General features: G+C 44.8%; 1 protein-coding gene and 1 long non-coding RNA gene across 2 annotated transcripts in view; one reads left to right on the top strand and one right to left on the bottom strand.

Annotated features, from left to right (window-relative positions):
* Positions 1-20333, bottom strand: part of adamts18 (ADAM metallopeptidase with thrombospondin type 1 motif, 18) — a 314116-nt gene that overhangs the window by 237986 nt on the left and 55797 nt on the right. The gene's annotated exons all lie outside the window — the stretch shown is intronic.
* LOC117523823 lies at positions 569-19956 on the top strand. Its single transcript, XR_004564628.1, has 3 exons — positions 569-579; positions 4530-4533; positions 19473-19956. It is a non-coding gene; the product is annotated as an uncharacterized LOC117523823 (long non-coding RNA).

Here is a 20333-nt window from a genome sequence, read left to right as displayed (position 1 = left end):
CAATCAATTCAATCAATCAATTTTTTTATATAGCGCCAAATCACAACAAACAGTTGCCCCAAGGCGCTTTATATTGTAAGGCAAGGCCATACAATAATTATGTAAAACCCCAACGGTCAAAACGACCCCCTGTGAGCAAGCACTTGGCTACAGTGGGAAGGAAAGACTCCCTTTTAACAGGAAGAAACCTCCAGCAGAACCAGGCTCAGGGAGGGGCAGTCTTCTGCTGGGACTGGAAACATCCATGAAATATAAAGTTTAAAGGTTGCTCTCCCCTGATTGGGCCTTATCAAGGTTTGGGTAAGCTTTAATCAAACGCACTACAGAGAGTCAAGGTAGGTGAAATGCCAGTAGGTTAGTTTTCTGCCACCTTTTACATACAGATCCAGATGCCCTATTTTCTCCCACAAAAGTACACTGATCACAAATCAGGTCATGAATGCACTAACACACAGGTCTGTTGTCGTGTCATTCATTTTTTGTTTCAACAGTTAGACCCAGGCATGTCTACAATGTAATTATTACAAAAGATTTATCAGATTGAAATTTTTTAACATCCCAGTTAGCAGTGTTGCCACAGTTACTTTGAAAAAGTAATCCAATTACAGATTACTGATTACTCCTTGAAAAAGTAACTTAGTTACTTTACTGATTACTCAACTGTAAAAGTAACTAAGTTAGATTACTAGTTACTTTTTTAGTTACTTTCCCCAGCTGCCGACAACAACCCACGTCAACATGACAATGATACCTGTTTTGCCAAAACTCACTTTATAGTCACCCTTTCTTGACTTCAATGAAAATAAATACTTGTTTTATAAAAAGTAAAATAAAGACCTCTTTGTTGACCTCATATTTAACTGTTGACAGCACTGTAACAGTAAAACTTGCAATTTCAAACCTACATTGTTTATAAATGTAACTATTAAATTCTAACATTTTTCTAACATTTAAATTCTCTCTAAACATTTTACTTGTCGAAATGATTATTATTTTAAGCAATATTAGTAGTTGTAGTAAAAAACGGCTTCAAAACTGGACCTTTAATCTAGGGCTGTTGTGGGGGGGGCACATCCCTCCCCCACGCCCCCATCCCATCTGGATTCGCCCCTGCTTTGGCGTTTGAGCACAAAGAATGGATAACATTTATTTATGCAGAAAACAGGACCAGATTGACAGGTAAGAAAGTTTTATTGCATTTTCACATCATGTGGTCCTTAGAAAGAGAGTTTAGGTGCATTTGAGTGGAAAATACTGTTAGTTGTTGACGCGTCGCCGAGGATCAGCTGTTTTTAACGAGACGATACGAAGCAGCTCAGCTCAGAATTCTAAATAAAGGAGGAAAAAAGTATAAAAATGTCTTCGTAAAGCTCAGTGCAGGTGTGCTGATCACCGCCCTTTAAGAGGTGAGGACGAGTCGAGCAGCTGCAAAAACCCGCGGATGAAAAGCTCACAGCTCGCTTAAAGTGGGACGTTCAGTCGAACCCCGACCCCCTGCCCATGGACCAAGTTTAATGCTGCTATCGACCCACAATGAAAAATAATAGTAACGCACAGTGACATGGAGAAGTAACTTTAATCTGATTACTGACTTGGAAAGATTAACGCGTTAGATTACTCGTTACTAAAAGAAGTGGTCAGATTAGAGTAACGCGTTACCGGCATCACTGCCAGTTAGCAACACAACATCAAAGTATTCATGATGTCTCTCCACACACATGCAGTCATAATGAGTGGTCTCTGATGTTTTTTTATTGCTCTCCCTGAGCGAGTTAATAGGTGCATTTCCAGAAAATGTCTCACTCACGCAATTCTTGGCACTTCTCAGCGTGTGACGTACATATTAGGAAAACAGAAACATCCCGGTGGCTGACAGACAGAGCAAAACGAATGCGGTTATGTCCAATAACAAAGCTTCGGAGCATTTATTTGAAAGTGATGGCTCAGAATTACAGAGGAGATGACACACTTCACCCCAAAACTCTGAACCTTTTCAGAGTCTGTCAGATTTTGGAAGCTAAAGTGTTGTGACGCTGCTGTTTGTGTCACAGGATGCTGGTTTACTGCCGCCAGGTACATGGATGTGGACTCTCTCCACCACGCTGTTTTTACAGACTACCTGGACATGCAGATGTATGTCTCACATTGGAAAAACTCAGAAGATGCTATTTTCAGGAGATAATGGAGTCTCTATCTAGCAGGCGTGGTGGACAAGTGGTTAGTGCAATTCGTTTCAATGTGGAAGGTTCCTGGTTCAAACCCCACCCCTGCCACATTGCTCCATGTAATGTGGAGTTGCGTCAGGAAAGGCATCCGGCAAAAAACGTACGCTAATTCACCATGCAGATCCACCTTAGATTTGCTGTGGTGACCCCAAGTGAAAACTAGGGAGGAGCCCAAGGATCTTATCTTAATAGACTCTCTATTCAACGTGCCACAATTGTGACAGAATCTGAGCTGAAGGCAGAGCTTCGACTGGACATTATGCACTTGCACAAAGAACCTGAGGGCAAGTGGACATGAACATTATTCTATGGCCGGCTATCCATACCTGAGGACTAGCGGAACTTGGAAATGATCTCTGGCTGCCGATCTGAGTAAGGACTTGTTGTCCATGAGTGGCTTTCCACGTGTTTCTTGTTGTGTTTTAATTATTATTTTAATATCTATTTGACTTTATTTTGCTATTATTTACAGTGCTTTTCTGCCTAAAGTCAGGGGAATAATCACAGCCTCTTTCACATAATGTAATAGTCCACATCCATCCTGAGCCCTGTGTGCACAAATGTGTCATCATTTCAGCCATACCAGTGGCTCTCAACATCCGTGAGAGTGCCACATGGTATTCACACATGAATCCTTGTGCCTGCAAAGGCTGCACCAGTGCCACCCGTCATGTCAGTGGCTCTCGCGTGGTGTATGTGTGGACTGTTCAAGATTTGTGGCCGTATTTTTGCCACCGCTCTGCAATGCATTCAGTGGACAGTTGGTCGCCATGCGTGCAGGAGGACAAATGCAATGACATTCCACATGAAAACATTGTTGCCTTTTCACGTATTTTGTGCAATGTTGTGTCTCCACCTACTAGGCTAGTTTGTCCTACAGAATGCATAAGGCCCAACTACACAGTAATTATAAAAGAACTGCAGGAATGCACGAGAGTTTGAGTTATGAATGGATAAAGTTACAAACATGTTTTTCAAAAGATCTGCTTACATGTGGTGTTCCAAGTAAATATTGTACAGTTTGTAATATCTCAACATAGGGATGAAAAACCAAAAATAAATCCACATGAAGACTCTTGATGCCGTGATGCTGGCACGGTGAGTGTGGATGAGCCACACTGAGACTCTGGGGTCTGATGTCAGGATCCGGATGAGTCACGTAACCCATTAAAGTAAAATTAAGCACGTGATGACTCTGGTCTGACCCAGGTCGAGAGGAGGATCGTTAATGTGTCATCTGACCTGTGCTGGTCTTTACAGATCAACCACAGAGACAAGCTAAACTCGCATCACTATGTCGGTTTTAAAGTGGTCTGAAAGTGTTTCTCTCTCTCTCTCTCTCTCTCTCTCTCTCTCTCTCTCTCTCTCTCTCTCTCTCTCTCTCTCTCTCTCTCTCTCACTGTCACCACATTTTACAATCTCTCCCCTTTCATTTACAGCACTAAACAGATGGAAGAGCCGAAAATGATAATGATAGGAAATTCATCCCATCTGCAGGACAGCAAGAGTGTTTGTTCCTAAATATTTTCTTTTGGCAACACTTAACTCTTTGTTTGGATGAATTTTAATGGGAGAATATCTGAAGAAGAAAAATAAAACAATAGATCAACAAGAGAATCATGACATCCAAAGCTGGAAGGATGATTGCAGCAGTTGGAAACGTAATTTTGTTCATTGAATTACATGTCAGTTAATCTCCAAATACTTTGGGGCACTGACTGTGCTTAATTTGTTGGTCTCATCCCTAATTCCTCCTTTTATGAACAACATACCTTGAGACTCAACCAGCAATCTTAAAATTTTCACTATAAATAAATAAATTAAATCAATCAGTAAGCAGTTCTTTAAAAAGGTTGTGTGTAAATGTAATGTGTGTGTAAAACAGATGCCCATGCCATTGCCTTTAAGGTGGAGGTGGGGTCAATGGAACCTGGGGGAGTCCTAGTTAAGGTCCACTGACACGTGCATGACTTTGAATCATGCACTTGCATGACCTGTGTCCTGCAGGAGAGTAAACCCGTCTTTAACGGGTAAAGAATTAATGTGAGAGGGGCGCGTGCAATTGTGCATAGAGAATTTTGAAATGTTCAAAAAAGCCTTCATGTATAAATGTCATGCTACGTGTGGCGATCTGACCAACTGATAGCCGCGGTCCGAAACAATGTCTTGTGGGAAACCTGAAAATGTTTGTGAACAGCGCTTCCGCAGTTTCCTTAGCAGTAAGCAATTTAGGCAACAGCACAAAATGCACCATCTTTGACAATCTTTCCACCACAGTTAATATTACGGTATTCCTGTCGGAAGATCAGTCACAAAAGTCTATCGTAAAGTGCAACCAGGATCATGTTGGGATTGGCAGTGGGTGGAGTTTGCTGGCCGTTGAGTTAGTGGATGATTTATGCATAGCACAAACATGACAGGCCTTAATATACTCAGAGACATCAAGCTGCATCCGCGGCCACCAAAATCTCTCTTGAACAAACTGTAATGCCCCTTTCATACCTGCGTGACACACAAACCGGCTGTCATGCCCCCATCGAATAACTTCACCCTGGAGACCGTCAGGAACATATAACTTGTCTTTAGGGCACCCCGGTGGGTAAGGAATGTTGCACGTCACCAACATGACCTTGGATTCAATATCCAACATGATAGCTGACACGAAGCATGATGCGGGGAGGATTGTGCTGGGCTCTGAAGGATTATGGGATGGCTCACTCTGTCGGGTGAGCGCTTTCAGCTAACCATTGCTCAAACCCGGATGGAAGGAAAGAAGGAGTTGACCCGGCTGAAGAATATGGCTCACAGGGCCTGTCTGATATTTTACCGCTTCACGGTGTGAAGGTACTCTAAGTTCTTGTGATCAGTCCACACTAAAAAAGACTCTTGCACCCCCTCAAGCCAATGACGCCACTCTTCCAAGGCTACTTTAACCACTAACAGTTCTCGGTCACCAGTGTTATAATTCTGTTCCGCATCAAAAACATTCTGCACCTTAACGGCGGAACTAACCAAACAACGTCCTACACAAGCGGGTCCCCATGAACTGATTTGTCCTTTAGACCATTCAAAATTTGGGCTGTCTTTCTTCAGCCAGGAATGCCCCAAAATAGCCAAATGAGTCATTTTGTCAAATACATGAAAACTAATTGTCTCAGAATGATTTTCAGCTATAATTAACTGGAGTGACTGGGTACGATTGGGTAATTTGATCAAGTTCTTGGCCATCCACTGCATGCACCACCAGAGGGCTCGAGAGACGATTTAACTTAACATGCAGGGACCTGGCGAGAGAAGACAGCAGCAAATTAGCATCTGAGCCTGAGTCAATAAACACAGAAGCAGATAAAGATGAATGCTGAGCTGGGAGGCGGGGCTCCTGTCGAAGTCAGTCTACCAGACGACGGTCGATGCGGATGGCGAGAGCAGTAAGCTCGTCCAGATCTTCGGGGAGATCAACTGGGATGAGCTAGCTTTGGATTTGGTTGGAAAGACCCTGGAAGAACATGCCCTGGAGAGCGGCGGGATTCAACTCACTCTTGGATGCTAGGATGCGGAAGTCAACCGTATCGTCAGTGATACGTCTGTTTTTTTTGCTTGAGTTTCATCAGGGATCGTGCTGCTACACATTCTGGTGACGTATATTGGAAAACCTGCAGGAGCACTGTCTTGAATGCTTGGAGGACTGCCCATGCTGCAGCCTGGCCGGTAAGATGGCTTATCATGAATGCTACCATCTCCTTTTCAGACGGAAACATTGATGACGTTAATTCAAAATGAAGTTCACACTGGGTTATAAATGGTTTGACATCTCCAGACTCGCTGGAGAAATGTTCTGGTCGTGACAGCCGGTTACAAAAAACTGACTGAGCTGTGGATGCCGGCAAGGCTGCACTCAGTCCCGGAAGTGGATGACTGGTGCCAAATCTGTAGAAGCCTGAATGTTCACTTTAGCAAGTAACTGCTCCATCTGGGAGCTCACGGAAGACATGTCTTGTCATTTAGCAAGGTCGCTAAAACCTGAGCCAAGAGCAGCTAACTGGTCTTCTTGCTCTGCTAGTTGGTGGCTATGATGGTGTACCACCAGCTGGAACACACCTGAGTACGCTGCGTCCATCTGTGGCCAGATCGTTCTATCAGGTTTGAGTGGACAGACACGTCTGAACACAAACGCAGGACTCAACTCACAATTCAGAATTTCAAGGTTGTTTACTGGTTATGTATGCAGGGTCTGGTACACAGAAAGACAGTCCAAGAACAGTAAACAAATCCTGAACAGCAATTTAAAAAGCCTGGTCGACAAAACAGGCAGTAGGTCAAATAACTCTAGGAAGCAGGCAGGTGAGGAAAACACAAGGAACGGAGCTGGAGGCTATGGCATAAAGCACAACAATCTGGCAAGGAACTAGTGCAAACAGTGAAGCTTATATACACCCTTGTGATGAGCGACAGATTAGAAACAGGTGTGTGGAAAACTCCCAAACAGGGTGTGGCCCAAACAGTGTGCACCCAGCACCAAGTGAGACAGACAAGAGAGATCACACATAGGCAAACAAATCAAACTAAACTAAAACAAAACAAAGCCTAATACAAGCCTAATAATCATACCTGTCGTACCTGTAACCTAATAATCATGCCAGTTAAATTTGTGAGTTCCACATACAGAAAAAAGGTGCAGCTTCTATTCCACTGTGACACACTCTCTCTCTCTCTCTCTCTCTCTCCTCTCCTCCCTCTCTCCTCTCCTCATCTCTCTCTCCCTCTCTCTCTATTCTCGCTCTTCCTTACTCCTCTCTCTCTCTCTCCTCTGTGTCAGTGCTTCAGTGCTGATCTAAGCTATGATGTACTGAAATTAATACTCATTTCCAAATTAATGGATATTTGGTATTATTTTGCCTGTTTGATTTTTTGTTATATTTCTGATATTGTTGGTGTTCTCATTGGTCTGATTTCTCACAGAGGTAACAATATTGTGCAATCCATATTGTGGTGCACAATCAGTTTATATACAGTGGTGGGCACAGATAACCAAAAAATTAACTTTGATAACAGATAATCAGATAACTGAAAAGTTATCTTTGATAAAGATAAACCGATGAACCACCCAAAAATGTATCGGAAGTTACAGATAACCGATAAATTCCAGTATTGTCTCTGCTACATTTGCAACTGCTAACAAGCTGAATTTGAGTTTTAACACCACGATCGCTTTTGGAAGCATAAAAAGCAACAAAAGACCCAAACAATGAGTCAGCACTGCTAAGTCTGAACATGCTGCCCCCTTCTGGAAGCTACACGGCTGCAGCACAGCAGCACCCTGAGAGCAAGCACAATGCGCCGGTCAGGCGGAGATCTTGAAAAATAAAGGCATCCTGACTTATGGTTTTGTGTGAATACTGATAGAATAACTCCATTACTGTCAATTCTGTCATTTGTACAAAGTTAAAATATAACGTATATCTTTAATGTTGAATAATGCACTAATTCTGAGGTTTTGTAACAAACACAGACAGATCGCAAAGGATTCTGGGTAAAAGTGCCTCTGCTAAACACTGATTGGTTCAGTCATTCATTATGTAAACAAACACGTTAATGTGACGTGTGTCATGTGTTGAAGTTTACAGATAAATGTACTTTTGTAAAATATTCCATTTTTTATTTGTAAAAACAGGCATTTTTATGGAGCCGTGGAAGTGTCATCGCAAAATGTTTTGCATGTGGAGAGAATGTGCGCACGTTTTATGATGTTGTAAAACGTGCACTCAATATTGTGTTGACACATAAATGTTGGCTTTACACTGTGCAAGTTTTGGCCCTTTTTCAGATGATTTTTCATTCATGTGAGAAATTTTTGGACCGAGTTTCAGGTTAATCGTGCATCCTGCATAGTGTAGTGTACATGGAGTAACAAGCTGCATTCAACATCTGACGACCACCTCCTGATCACTGACCGTATGGTCGAATGAAAATCAAACCTGTTTGATATTATTCTGTATCCTGCTCCTGAAGAGCTACAAGCATCCAACCGCTTGCACTGTGCATGTGTAAACACCGCAGAGCTGTCTTGTAATGTTTTTGCTGTTGTTGTTTTGTTTTTAAACTTAATTTGTAAAAAAAAAAAAAAAAAAAGCCATTTGCAAAGCCAAAAAGTTGATTTGACAACCATCTGATATAACCGGGGTCCAAATAAATAGAACACTGCCATCTACTGGTGCCCAGATGCTTAGTACTTAGGGCGAATACTGCCATGAACACTACTGGCCAGCAGATGGCAGTAGAGGCCTTGAAAACTTGCCAAAACAAAATTCCAGATAATCCATGTCTGCTACATTGATTTAAGATGCATGGAATTTAACAAACGCAAATACAATAACATCTATAAACCCAGAGAATATATTCACGAGAGTTTTAGGCACTAGAGTTTAATGCTGCTGTCCGTGGAGCCTGAACAGAGTGTCTGAAATGCATTTATCCTGTCGTGAACATACTGAGATTACCCATAATGCACTGCTGGGCACAGCATGTGCTCACAAAACCTTAAAAATCAACACATCACTTTAAAACTAAAACATATATCTGATGTTTTCACTTTATAAAACTTCAGGCATGACAGTAATTTTAAATAATTTGTCCAAAATTAGTTTGGTTAAAATTTGAACCATAAGTTAAAATTGTATGCCTCTGGATGACTTGGGTGATATTGCCAGCATATCAGTATGGTGTTAAAGGAAATTATTTTTTTATGTGACCATTTTTTTCTTTGCCTGCAGAGGATAGAGTGGTTTCTTCTGAAACTAGGTTGCTTCTGTTTGCAGAGGGTAGAACTATACATCTCTTAGTAAACTTTCAACAGATAAGTCTCAACTGATTTTAAAAATGTTTGTTGCTCTTCAGCTTGGTTTACTACCTTATCGGTCTAAAAGTTATCGGATGACAATTCATCGGAAGATAATTAGTCCGATAATGGTTTTTAAAGTTATCTAAAAAGATAATCCGATAATGAAAACATTATCTTCGATAATTATCTGTTATCGGATTATCGGAAGTGTGCCTACCACTATATATATATATATATATATATATATATTTTTTTTTTTTTTTTTTTTTTTACTTGCTTTTGTTAATCACTTGCCATTTCTACCTTCATTATTGTCCAGGCAAGAGAAAAAGGAGCCTCAAGAAGCGGCCCACCCACCACCTGCCCACACACCAACAAATGATGCGGCATGTTGGCATGAGGCAATATATAAGGCAGATAAATCCAGAATAGAGGTAGACAATATCTAGAAGTTTAGTAAATGGCTTGCATTGATATAGTGCTATTCCATCTGAATCAGAAGCTCAAACTGCTTTACAATGACGCCTAATATTCACCCATTCACACACACTCAGACTCCTATGTCAAGTTGCTGCCATGCAGGTGCTCACTACACTCCAGAAGCAACTTGGGGATTAAGGACCTTGCCCAAGGGTCATTTGTGATTTTCCAGCCAGACAGGGCTTTGAACAGAGAATCCTTTGGTCTCAAGCCCACTGTTTAACCACTAGAGTCCATAGGTGTCAAACTGATTCCAGAAAGGGCCAAGAGGGTGCAGGATTTCTTTGTAAGCACCCACAGCACCAGGTGATTTGACTGATTAACATCACTTTGAGCAGATGGAATCAGTTAATCAGTGAAATCACCTGGTGCAGTTGTTGTGTGTGGGCCGCCAGAAGAGGAGGTACTGCTGGCCCACCACCAGTGGGCGCTCTGCCTGAAGTGCGGGCTTCAGGCACGAGAGGGCGATGCCGCCATGGACACAGCCGGGGGTGACAGCTGTCGCTCATTACCTCTTGACAGCTGTCACCCATCTACTCAACATCATCTCACTCCATAAAGACCAGACGTCATCTCCACCTCGTTGCCGAAATATCATACTTCATTGGAGGTAATATCCTCAGCCTTTTGTAAATCTGTTTATTGTGAGTGTTTGCAGGAGAACCGGTCGTTTTTGAGGAGGCTGTGCAAGACGGCGCTCCTTTTCAGCTGAGACCGCTGCAACGCGCTGAGTGTGAGGTGGAGGTGGCATTCCCACCGTTATTGTTACTGGGTGTACACACACCCACACTTGACTGTCTTTGTTCTTCGCCAGCAGTACCAGATCCGACAGTCGGGGACGGTGATCACCTGGGAATTCGGGACTTGGCGGCTCCAGTATTCACCAGGTTCTGGGGCGGCGGAAATCGTGTGGTTTCGGCTCTCCTCAGGACAGACGTCTTCTATTCTCGAGCCTGCCCACACGTCACCTTTGTGTATTGACTGTTGTGATATTCTGACATTGTCTGTATGTTCGTTGTGCACATTCACAACATTAAATTGTTATATTTTGGCTCATCTATTGACCGTTCATTTGCGCCCCCTGCTGTGGGTCCGTGTCACTACACTTTCCCAACAGGATATCTCGGCCAGCGTCATGGGCTCCGAGGGGCGTCACCCGGCTGTTGAACGACCAATGGGAGAGCAGGGAGTGCAGGCGTCTGCAGGAGACGTGATTGGTGAGCTGCAGCACATTCTCACCGCCTTTACGGCTCGGTTGGATCAAATGACTGAGCAAAACATCCTCCTGAACCGCAGGGTGGAGGCTCTCTCCGCGCAGGTGGCCACGAGCGCTCAGGGCGCTGCTGCAGCTCGTCCTCCTGCCGACCCTGTGCAGGATATAAATGTTCCAGTGGTGGTTCAACAACCCCTCCCACCATCCCCTGAAGCATACATAAGCCCTCCTGAGCCGTACGGAGGTTGTGTGGAGACGTGCGCGGACTTTCTTATGCAGTGTTCGCTCGTCTTCGCACAACGTCCCGTCATGTACGCGTCAGATGCTAGTAAAATAGCTTATGTGATTGCTCTGCTTCGGGGTAAAGCACGCGCCTGGGCTACGGCGCTCTGGGAACAGAACTCACGGTTGTTATCAGCATACACTGGGTTTGTGGGGGAGTTCAGAACAGTGTTTGATCACCCTAACAGAGGAGAGACCGCTTCAACAGTGCTGCTGTCAATGAGACAGGGACGCGAGAGCGCAGCCGCTTATGCAGTCAACTTCCGCATCGCGGCTGCGAGGTCCGGCTGGAATAACGTTGCGCTCCGCGCCGCCTTCATAAACGGACTGTCGTTTGTTCTGAAGGAGCAGCTGATAGCTAAGGAGGAACCGCAGGATTTAGATGGGCTTATCGATCTCGACAATCGGTTGGAGGAACGCCGTCGGGAGCGAGGCGAAGGACGTGACCGGATACGCGCCGCCCCTCTCCCTTCCGGGTTCGAAAAGGGGCCGCCCTCCCCACGCTCCACAGCCGCAGCGCTTTGTGGGGCAACAGCTCCCCCTGCTGACGTTGTTAGGGAAATGCACAGGGCCAAAATGGGGAGGCTGATCCGTGGAGAGTGTTTTCTCTGCAGCTCAACTGAGCACACACAGAGAAACTGCCCCAAATGGCCAAAACGACAACACTCGCCCTTAGAGACTGGGCTAAGGGGGGGTCAAAACATTCAAGTAAGACACACAAATTGCCACACGACTCCCAGTCACAATCTTGAGCGGGGATTTAACCCTTCAAGCCCGAGCACTGGTGGACACGGGGTCAGAAGGGAATCTGCAAGACAGCAGATGGGCAAGGGAGGTAGGGCTCCCTCTGGTGTGGCTTCCTTCGCCATTGCAGGTGCGGGCACTAGATGGCACCCTCCTCCCTTTACTCACACACAAGACACAACCAGTAACTCTGGTGGTGTCTGGAAACCATCGGGAGGAGATTGAGTTTTTTGTAACTCCTTCTACCTCCCGCGTGATTTTGGGCATCCCATGGATGTTGAAGCACAATCCCCGGATTGATTGGCCGTCTGGGGTGGTGGTTCAGTGGAGCGAAACCTGCCATCGGGGGTGTTTAGGATCCTCGGTTCCTCCCGGTTCACAGGCTAAGGAGGAGGTCAAAGTCCCTCCCAATCTGACGGCAGTGCCGGTTGAGTACCACGATCTTGCTGACGTCTTCAGCAAGGATCTGGCACTCACCCTTCCCCCGCACCGTCCGTACGATTGTGCCATTGATTTGGTTCCAGGTGCTGAGTTCCCGTCCAGCAGGCTGTACAACCTCTCACGACCTGAGCGCGAATCAATGGAGACCTACATCCGGGACTCATTAGCTGCCGGGCTGATCCGGAACTCCACCTCCCCGATGGGGGCAGGTTTCTTTTTTGTGGGCAAGAAAGATGGCGGACTCCGTCCATGCATTGATTACAGGGGGCTGAATGAGATTACGGTTCGCAACCGATACCCGTTGCCATTGTTAGATTCCGTGTTCACCCCCCTGCATGGAGCCAAAATCTTTACTAAGCTGGATCTTAGAAATGCGTATCACCTGGTTCGGATCCGGAAGGGAGACGAATGGAAGACGGCATTTAACACCCCGTTGGGTCACTTTGAGTACCTGGTCATGCCGTTCGGCCTCACCAACGCCCCGCGACGTTCCAAGCCTTGGTTAACGACGTCTTGCGGGACTTCCTGCACCGATTCGTCTTCGTATATCTGGACGATATTCTCATCTTTTCTCCGGATCCTGAGACCCATGTCCAGCATGTACGTCAGGTCCTGCAGCGGTTGTTAGAGAACCGACTGTTTGTGAAGGGCGAGAAGTGCGAGTTTCACCGCACGTCTTTGTCCTTCCTGGGGTTTATAATCTCCTCCAACTCCGTTGCCCCTGATCCGGCCAAGGTTGCGGCGGTGAGAGATTGGCCCCAACCAACAAGCCGTAGGAAGCTGCAACAGTTCCTCGGTTTCGCTAATTTCTATAGGAGGTTCATTAAGGGCTACAGTCAGGTAGTTAGCCCCCTGACAGCCCTGACCTCTCCAAAAGTCCCCTTCACCTGGTCGGATCGGTGCGTAGCCGCGTTCAAGGAGTTGAAACGACGGTTCTCTACTGCGCCAGTTTTGGTGCAGCCCGACCCTAGCCGCCAGTTCATGGTTGAAGTGGACGCCTCTGACTCAGGAATAGGAGCCGTGCTGTCCCAGAGCGGAGAGACCGATAAGGTTCTTCACCCGTGTGCCTACTTTTCACGCAGGTTGACCCCGGCTGAACGGAACTAAGACGTCGGCAATCGAGAACTCCTTGCGGTGAAAGAGGCTCTTGAGGAGTGGAGACACCTGTTGGAGGGAGCGTCTGTGCCGTTCACGGTTTTCACTGACCATCGGAACCTGGAGTATATCAGGACCGCCAAGCGGCTGAACCCCAGGCAAGCCCGCTGGTCACTGTTCTTCGGGCGTTTTGACTTCCGGATCACCTATCGCCCCGGGACCAAGAACCAGAGGTCGGATGCCTTGTCCCAGGTACACGAAGAGGAGGTCAAAACTGCACTGTCGGATCCACCGGAGCCCATCCTGCCTGAGTCCACTATCGTGGCCACCCTCACCTGGGACGTGGAGAAGACCGTCCGGGAGGCCCTGGCACGGAGCTTGGACCCAAGAACAGGTCCGAAGAACCGTCTGTACGTCCCACCAGAGGCCAGAGCTGCAGTCTTGGACTTCTGTCACGGTTCCAAGCTCTCCTGTCATCCAGGGGTGCGAAGGACCGTGGCAGTTGTCCGGCAGCGCTTCTGGTGGGCGTATATGGAGGCAGACGTCCGGGAATATATCCAGGCCTGCACCACCTGTGCCAGGGGTAAGGCAGTACACACGAAGGCCCAAGGACTCCTCCAGCCGCTGCCGGTGCCTCATCGCCCCTGGTCCCACATCGGCCTGGATTTCGTCATGGGCCTCCCGCCGTCCCAGGGCAACACCACTGTATAATAAAAATGTTATTGTGCTGTTTTGCACCTGTCTTAAAGTAACCCTGAGAATGTATTTGTTATTTAATTTTGTTTTAGCACTCTGGGGTCAGTCTGAACTGGGAGCGAAGAGCTGGATGTACTTATTATTACACTGATAGCACGACTTTGTTTTCGTAGCCACTAACGACTGGGAGTGAAGCATGCTGGGATCATTCTGAACTGGGAGTGAAGAACTGCTTTTATTATATCTTTGAAATAACTTTCAGATGCCTGTTGATTAAAGAAATTATGTGCGCCAGGGAGGTTGAGTTGGCCACTCACCCTCCCTTCGCGGACACACTAGAAAAGAGGGAGTAGAACCATGCTTCAACAGAGTCTGCTGCGGGTTAACGTACGAACGCCCAGCCGGTTGACAGGCGCACTCTGCTGAAGGTGTTGGCTCTCCACCTTAAAGGCGTCACGGTAAGAGAAAAATGCGCTGCAACCACTTGTGTTTGATGTAACTGCTTTTGTGGGGAATAAATATACGCCTTTTTATTCTAGCAAAATGCAGTCTGTGTGATCATTTCTGTGTGCCGATCTGACCGAACCTTGTGTTTCAAAACATTTTTGGCGTTGTCGGCAGGATACGGTTACGCTCAGACTACACACAGAAATGTCTTGCTTTAGATTGGGAAAGAGAGATGCGGAGGTGGCATCTCAGCAGGAGTCTTGCTTTAGATTGGGAAAGAGAGATGCGGAGGTGGCATCTCAGCAGGAAGAAGTGGTCCCGGGGTGGGATGGGATCACTTTTAAGGAAATAGGCCAGCTTCTACGGCGACGTGGGGGACGCCCTGGGCCGTGGACTGGAGCGATTCCCACCGCGACTCCGCCAGTTTTATGTGAGATGTTAAAACGGGTGGAGGTTAAAGATAAAGCTCCATTGGGAGGAATTAGTGAAATGATGTGGATTTGTGCAGAAGCCTGGAAAGAGCGGGTTTTAACTTTAGATACAGTCCGCTCATCAGAATGTGCTAAATCACAAAAGGTGACAAGATTAGAACAACAAGTGAACCAATTGGAAATTCAAGCCGAAGAAATAGACGGTGTACCAACTTCCTTCTTGGCTGAAAAATGTAAACAAAAAGGATTGAAAGTGACTTGTGTGTCAGGGATGCGCCCTGATATGTTTGAATTGGCTTCATTGTTGAAAGAAATCATGCAGGGAGAAAAGAAAGGAGTGAAACCTAGTGCCCCTCCCCTACAGGAGGAGGAGGAGGAGGACTCTGATGATGATCAGCTGCAAATAGCTGCAGTCCGGAAAGGAAAGAAAGACAAAAAGAAGGGGAAAAATAAAGAAAGGCGTTCTTGGAGCTTTGACCCTTGCGAGGAAGATTAGGATGATGGTCAAACTCTTGTGGCCCGCCGAGAATTAAAACAATGGTTCACAAGTGATATTAGACCCCATGTGTGATTGGAAATATTTTGGAAAAAATCAGTTCAAGTCACCTCGGCTTTAGTGGACACAGGAGCGGAGGCCTCATTGATTCATGGAAATCCAGAGAAAATGAAGGGACCTATAGTTCCCTTAACTGGATTAGGCGGACAATTGGTGTATGGAAAAAATATATCGATACCGCTTAAAATTGGAAATATGCCAATTAAAGTGTACACTGTAATAGTGACTCCAATTAATGAATGGATAATTGGCATGGATATTTTAGCTGGAATGACTTTGCATTTAGAACAGGGTAAATTTCAATTTGGGATAGCAAACGTAAGAATGATTCTGGTGGGAAAAGTAAAAATGAAACCTTTTCCCATTCCAGAGGCTACATGTGTGATTAATCAGAAACAATATCGTATTCCTGGAGGACAAGCAGAAATTACTGCAACCATAAAAGACTACTTGGAGGCAGGAGTTTTGAAACCAGTGACAACAAAATGGAATAATCCATTGTGGCCAGTCCGTAAATCGGATGGTACATGGAGAATGACTGTAGACTTTAGAGGTCTAAATAAACATACACCGGCTTTGACTTCAGCTGTACCTGATGCTGTGAGTATAATTGAACGAGTGCAACATCATAGTGGTACGTGGTATGCTGTTATAGATTTGGCCAATGCATTCTTTACCATACCAATCCCAGAGGATAGGATGGAACAGTTTGCATTTACGTGGGAAGGACGGCAATATACATTCACAAGATTGCCACAAGGATATTTACACAGTCCCACTATTTGTCATAGAGTGGTGGCGGAGCATTTGGAACAGTTCCAGGTTCCAATGAGAATGATGATCTCACATTACATTGATGATATTATGCTTCAAGGAGATACAGAAGCAGAAGTAGTGGAATATCTACCGAAATTAGTGACTCATATGAAATCATTTGGCTGGGAAATTAATCCAGCAAAGATTCAGGGACCAGGTCAAACAGTGAAATTCTTAGGAATAGTTTGGAATAAAGGAGAGAGGGAAATCACACAAAAAGCTAAAGAGAAAATAGCTAACTTTCCAGTACCTCACAGTAAGACAGATGCACAACGATATATTGGTTTATTTGGATTTTGGAGACATCATATTCCACATTTGGGACAGATTTTACAGCCTTTATATCGATGCACTAGAAAGAAAGAGGAGTTTGTATGGGGAGAGGAACAACAATGCTCATTTGATATGGCAAAGGAAGCCATACAACAAGCTGTGTCCTTAGGAAAAATGCAATCAGGACCAGTAGAACTTCAAGTGTCTGCTCTAAATGATTATGCTAATTGGAGTCTATGGCAGAAACAAAACAAGATACGAAAACCTTTAGGATTCTGGTCGAGAAAACTCCCGGACGCAGGTATGCGTTATACACCTTTTGAAAAACAGCTTTTAGCATGCTATTGGGCGTTGATTGAAACTGAATCACAAACGGTGGGACATGAAGTAATGATGAGGACACAGATACCTATTCTCTCATGGGTGATGAGTAATCCCACCACTCACCGAATAGGGACAGCTCAGGAGGCTAGTGTGATAAAATGGAAATGGTATGTGTCAGAGCGTGTAAAACCAGGTGAAAAAGGGGTGTCATTGCTGCATGAACAAGTAGCTGATGCTCCTGAGGAAGATGAGGAACCTTTTGAAGTTCAACCATTGGAGGAATCTCCTGTTAAAGCAGGAAAAAGGTGGGATGATTTGTCAGATGATGAGAAAAGTCGAGCATGGTTTACTGATGGTTCCTGTCAATATCAAGCAGGAAAAAGGCGATGGAAAGCAGGAGCTTTTAACCCACAATTAGGTCAGTCTCTGGAAGAATTAGGAGAAGGAAAAAGTAGTCAGTGGGCGGAGTTGAAGGCCGTGCATATGGTGGTCATGTAGGGAGGACCACAGGGCCTCCATATTTATACAGACTCATGGTCAGTGACCCAAGGACTACTTACCTGGATGCCTACATGGCATGCCACTAATTGGAAAATACATTCTAAAGAAGTTTGGGGAAGAGAATTGTGGGAAGACATTTGGGAAAGGGCTAAAACAATTCCTATTACTGTGACGCATGTAGATGCACACACTAATGGACAAGACTCAGAAGCTTTATATAATAAAGCTGCAGATCAATTAGTAAAAGTAATGATTGAATTAAGACAATCCAGCCCAGGATTGGCTAGATGGGCTCATGTCAAAGCAGGACATTGGGGGGTTCAAGGTACCCTAAAATGGGCCAGAGATCGAGGTATTGATCTAAAATTGGATGATGTGAAAACAGCAATCACTGAGTGTGAACAATGTCAACACCACCGGAAGGGTGTTCCTCAACATTTGCATGGGCAGTTAAATCGTGGAAAAAGTCCTGGTCAAATTTGGCAGTTAGATTTTATTGGACCACTGCCCATGTCTAAGGGATGTAGACATGCATGCACTGCTGTAGATACATTTTCTGGGGTCTTGGTAGTGCATCCATGTAAATTTGCAAATCAAATGGCCACACTTAAGTGTTTAAAAATAATACAGCAGTATTATGGTTTGCCAGTACAGATTCAAACTGATAATGGCACTCACTTTACAGGAAATAAAGTGAAAGAGTGGGCCCAAGAACATCATGTTGAATGGATTTATCATATTCCCTATTACCCGCAAGCGGCGGGGTTAATAGAGCGAATGAACGGGCTTCTTAAAGAGACCCTACGGAAGCTGTCAAAAGATCGCACTATGCGACATTGGAAACAGGACTTGACTACTGCTGTGGATCAGCTGAACAATCGACCTTTAGGGTCGGGATCCACACCCTTGATAAGAATGATTTCAGGAGAAATGATAGAGCATACTACAGAAAGCATCAAAATGTGGAAAATTGATCCACAAGCGGAACTACCTGTCAGAGCAACTCCAGGCTCAGCAGGACTAGACTTAAGAACATTGACTACTGTCACATTGGTACCTGATAAAATTCAAGTGGTAAAAACAGGGCTAGGCCTACAGTGTCCAAAGGGCACATATGGGCACGTCCTGCCACGCAGTGGTCTATCACTTAAAGGGCTGACTATTCAGGCCGGAGTGATAGATGCAGATTATCAAGGTGAGATTGGAGTGGTTTGCCGATTATTTGGAGAACAACCCCTGATATTGAATAAAGGGGATAAAATTGCTCAATTAATAATTAAACCCTGTGAAATGGGGTTGGTACAGGAGATACCAAAACCCGTAGTAATAACTACACGAGGAACACAAGGTTTTGGTTCCTCAGATCAAGCAGGTGCCAAAGTTTGGGTGAAACAACCTAACGGACCGCCTAAGGCGGCAGAAATTATAGCTCAAGGGAATGATGCAACTGTTAGTATACTCTATCAGGGTGAAGAAAAATGGGTAAATGTGCCTATATCAAAGTGTTATGTAAGAGAGGACTAATCATTGTTATTCTATGAATAGTCTTTCTTCTGTTGATCAGACTTAATGTCCTGGTGGGAGTTGCTGATCGGGCGATCGAGGACCACAGGAGGTGTACGTCGCCATGGCAACCAGTGGAAGCCCCGGGATTGGAGGTGTCGGCTGCTGGGTCATACTCCTCCTTGTAGGTGGTGCCATGGTCCCCTGTTGCTGGGGAATGACGGAAGGACATCAAGTGAGAGAAGTCCAACCACGAGTGGAGCTCGTCTGGAGGAATCTCACTAAAACAAGCCAACAGGACAATTTTACTTGTGCCCACAATACGAAATGTCCATTTGGAAACCTAACTAGTAAATGTCCAATTTACCAATGTAGACAATGTCTTAAAGGGAAATACACTGTACTTATGGTAGAAAAAGGGTGTCACTTGACAGTGTCATCTCTAATACATATGTGTGTGCAGAATGATACCACCAAGAACTGTAACCCCTCACCAAATGGAACACATTGGAATATTACTGCAGAATCATCAATATGGATAATTAATTGTACTGCTATGATAAACAGAACACGTTGGAGATACCCAATTTGGGTACTACCAAAAGAGGCTAAGGCAACACAAACCCAGGTTGCACCTTTAATTGATACCTGCACCTATTTGGCACAAGCAACTGTGAAGACAAAAGTATATTGGCAAATTACCTTTCCAAATATTCCGGTATGTAGAAGACGTCGAAGGGCATGGTATGATACTCTATTAGGAGGAACAGGGACTGTCCTGGGAGTATCAAACACAGTTGATAATGAGGTAACTAGAACAATGCTATCTAATACTGGACAATATTCGTCTCAAGCGCTCCATCAGGTTGGAGAGTGGTTACCAACCGCATTGGTGGGGCAATTACAAAATGCTAATTTATGGCGAAAAAGTTTTCAATGGCAATTGAAATTATGGAATGAAACTTATGATGCATTTAAAAATATTTCGCATATGGGAAATTGGACAGCATGTACATTACAAACCATTCATGCAGAGGCTCAAAGGGAAAGATTTCAGCGAATAGTTACTACAGGGAACTATCATGATTGGAGAAGGATTTGGAACATTAGCAACACCTTATGGTTAAAGCTACATCCAGAATATACACAATGTAATGAAACAGTATGTACTGGGTATTGGACCCAGTACAATGTGACACAACCAAAGGTTGTTTGTAAATATCAAGTGTTACCTGTGATAACGACTAATGGCTATTGGTTCTTGCATATGGATGGAGAGTGGTTAGAACCAAAAACTAATACGACTTTTGATACCAAAATGTGTGACAAAACAGATAAAGGTATGGCCTGTGTGCTGCAAACGGGATATGCCAATCCATGTCTAACCGACTCAGAGGTTGTACTTTGTGACTGGAAAAATAATTCACAAGTACCTTCGGTTCCGTTTACTGGCTGCCTGAACAATGTG

Source organism: Thalassophryne amazonica, chromosome 2, assembly GCF_902500255.1.
Source record: "Thalassophryne amazonica chromosome 2, fThaAma1.1, whole genome shotgun sequence".
In the NCBI taxonomy this organism is placed as follows: domain Eukaryota; kingdom Metazoa; phylum Chordata; class Actinopteri; order Batrachoidiformes; family Batrachoididae; genus Thalassophryne; species Thalassophryne amazonica.
Note: the sequence above shows the minus strand (reverse complement) of the source record. Positions and strands in the feature narration are given on the sequence as shown.